At 47.7% G+C, this 3,431-nt stretch overlaps 1 non-coding gene across 1 annotated transcript; it reads left to right on the forward strand.

Annotated features, from left to right (window-relative positions):
• Nucleotides 1–601: 601 nt before the first annotated feature.
• On the forward strand, nucleotides 602–673 carry TRNAN-GUU. Its single transcript has one exon. It is a non-coding gene; the product is annotated as a tRNA-Asn (tRNA).
• The last annotated feature ends 2,758 nt before the right edge of the window (nucleotides 674–3,431 follow it).

Genomic DNA, 3,431 nt, shown 5'->3' on the forward strand with positions numbered 1-3,431 from the left:
CTTATTAGAAACGCAAGACAGCCAATACGAAATGCTCGAAAAATGGCCGCGCTTAAAGGATGCCCTCAGCGTCGAGGAACATGTGCTAGGGTGTATGTGCGACTCGTTCAGATCATGACTTCAAACAAATATAAAAAATGAAGTATCCATGATTAGTACCAATGAATAGGATATAGCTTCTCTATCCTAGGTTTCTATGGTATATGGAATTTATGGTTTCCTTTGGTGCAAATCCAATTATCTAAATTGGAAATAAGAAGCAATTCTCCCATTGGTAGCAAATGGTTATCCATTAAGCGGAGGAGATAGTAATAAAAAGAAAAAGGCTTATGCTCCTTTATCTTAAAAGAACGGACTAATAGGGTCAGCTACTTAGCCAACTTTCATAATTAAATACCGTCACTGTATGGATATTAAATGATAGGAAGTGCTAGGAAGTGAAATAGAATGAAATAGAGCCACTTTGGGCTTCCCTATGAAATGAGGCATGGAATGGATCCACTACGAAGAAATTATGGGAGTTACGAAAGAAGCTTCGGACTCATATTGTTCATGGGTTGAGAGCGGGAGTTGAACTCTAGGAGGTCGAATCCCCCCTTGTTCCTCAGTAGCTCAGTGGTAGAGCGGTCGGCTGTTAACTGACTGGTCGTAGGTTCGAATCCTACTTGGGGAGATTTTATTCATTCTTTAATGTAAGAATTTTAATGTAAGAATAAAGAATTGAATTAAAGGGCTTGCTTTGACCCTTAGGAGTAGGTAACCCGTTCGCTATCCTTGTTTCTATTTCTATTGCATTCTATCTCATCATATCACATTCTGTTCTACGATTCCACTTCGACAAAAGGAAAGAGCATACCTAAGTTCAATAGCTTTACGTCCGCTATCCCGATCATGATTTTCCTACCCTCAGGGGGAAAGTAAAGGCCCTTCACCCTTTGGAAGGCTGTGGGCGAGGAGGGATTCGAACCCCCGACACCGTGGTTCGTAGCCACGTGCTCTAATCCTCTGAGCTACAGGCCTAGCTGTCTCCACTGGATCTCTTCCTGGGGGTACCCCTTCATTTCAGGTTAAGAATATGGGAAAGCGCCTTTCTCTCTATAAGAACAGTGCGTTCCGAGGTGTGAAGAGGGAGAGAGGGGATGTGATGATTGAGGTTTTGAATAAGACGACCTTTGCATTTTAGATTTGGATCTTTTTCTTATTTCAAAATAGTGAAAAAGTCAAATAAGAGGTGTTAAGCTTTTTATCATTCTGGCACGGAGCTATTTTGCCGCAGTTCAAGCATAACATCCGCGACGAGTGGCTTGCCCGGCACCTAGGACAGGAAAAGCCGAAATCCATGGCAGCCCTCATGACACTCATGACCCGCTTTTGCGCGGGAGAAGACAGTTGGCTAGCTCGCAGTAACAACTTATCGAAGAACCCCGGTAATTCGGATACCAAGGACAAAAGTGGCAGGACACGTCGGAATAAGCAAAAACGCCACGTTAACAGCGACAGCAATGAAGACACGGCAGTCAATGCCGGATTCAAAGGCTATAAATCCGGTCAGCGGAAAAAGCCATTCAAAAAGAATACTCAGGGCCCGTCTAGTTTGGACCGAATACTCAATCGCTTGTGCCAGATACATGGCACCCCCGAAAGGCCAGCCAATCACACTAACAGTGATTGTTGGGTGTTCAAGAAGGCAGGCAAGTTAAGGGCCGAAAACAGAAACAAGGGGCTGAACAGCGACGACGAGGAGCCCAAGCCGCCGAACAACAATGGACAGAAGGGCTTTCCCCCACAAGTGCGGACGGTGAACATGATATACGCAACCCACATTCCCAAGCGGGAGCGGAAGCGTGCGCTACGGGACGTATACGCGATAGAGCCAGTCGCCCCAAAGTTCAACCCATGGTCCTCCTGCCCGATCACTTTTGATTGAAGGGACCATCCCACTAGCATCTGTCATGGCGGCTTTGCCGCATTGGTTCTCGACCCAATCATCGACGGATTTCATCTCACAAGAGTCCTCATGGACGGCGGCAGTAGCCTGAACCTGCTTTATCAGGATACAGTGCGGAAAATGGGCATAGATCCCTCAAGGATTAGGCCCACAAGAACGACCTTTAAAGGCGTTATACCAGGTGTAGAAGCCAACTGTACAGGCTTAGTAACACTTGACGTGGTCTTCGGATCCCCGGACAATTTCCGAAGCGAAGAGTTAATCTTCGATATAGTCCCGTTTCGCAGTGGCTATCACGCCCTACTCGGACGAACCGCATTCGCAAAGTTCAATGCGGTGCCGCACTACGCACATCTCAAGCTCAAGATGCCAGGCCCTCGAGGAGTAATTACGGTCAACGGAAACACCGAACGCTCCCTCCGTACGGAGGAGCATACGGCGGCTCTCGCAGCGGAGGTACAAAGTAGCCTTCTCAGACAATTCTCCAGTCCGGCCATTAAAAAGCCAGACACTGCCAAGCGCGCCCGGAGTAACCCACAGAAGGACCGCCTGGCACACTCTGAGCAAGCGTAGCAATGCGGCCCCAACCCCAGCTTTCGCGACATAGCGAAACCAGTACCTCGCATACATAACTACGCCCTTGAAATACCATGGGCACAGGGGAAGGGGCACAATAACGGCACGCCAAAAATACGGCTTAAAACGTACTAGGGGCTGCCGGATTCTTTTTTTAATTTTTTCTTACTTTCAGGACTCCATACTTCGGACGACCTGTTCGGCAATTCGACTGCCGCACAAACGATGCAAGATCCAGGGAGGCAGACAAGCCATGCCGCATTATGGAACTCCCAGGTGGTCTCGGTTACGAGCGGTATACCTGTTTTAAATACAATTCCGCGGCCTGCCACTGGTCAGGACATACTGAATAGTCCAATATCTTTTTGCTTATCGCACTACTTGTATCGTTCGGCTTTGATAAATAGCCTCTCTATAAACAATGCATAGCTTTTGTCTATTTTCTGCATTACTCTCTTTTATATATGTTCATTAATGACATGTTGCACCCGTACACTGTGGTACGGCAAGTACGCTAGGGGCTTCAGTACCCTTCAATATGGTGTGAGAAGTCCGTACACTTTCACAAGTGCGGCACCCCGAACTTATAGCACTATATGCATCGGCTCCGAATCATGATTTGGGTCAATAGTTGGGTTTGCCCGGCTCCTATGTTTTGGTGCCTTACGTTTCGCTATATCGGCTAAGATAGCACTAGGAGAACCACTGCGATTGTGCCCCGGTTGAGCTGGATTAAGCTCCTCAGTGGAGAAAGCTAAAACTGACTGTCATGATGAGGCGAGAGACCGGTCGCTGTTCGAGAGGTTTTTCGAGTCCCTAAAGACTTATGCAGATTCGAGCGAGGAGCTGGCTTTGTCCGGCCAAGGCGTGGATAGCGCCCCGAACTCGGTCTTCCGAACTAGGGGCT

The sequence above is a fragment of the Triticum dicoccoides genome, chromosome 7A (genome assembly GCF_002162155.2).
Source record: "Triticum dicoccoides isolate Atlit2015 ecotype Zavitan chromosome 7A, WEW_v2.0, whole genome shotgun sequence".
Taxonomy (NCBI): domain Eukaryota; kingdom Viridiplantae; phylum Streptophyta; class Magnoliopsida; order Poales; family Poaceae; genus Triticum; species Triticum dicoccoides.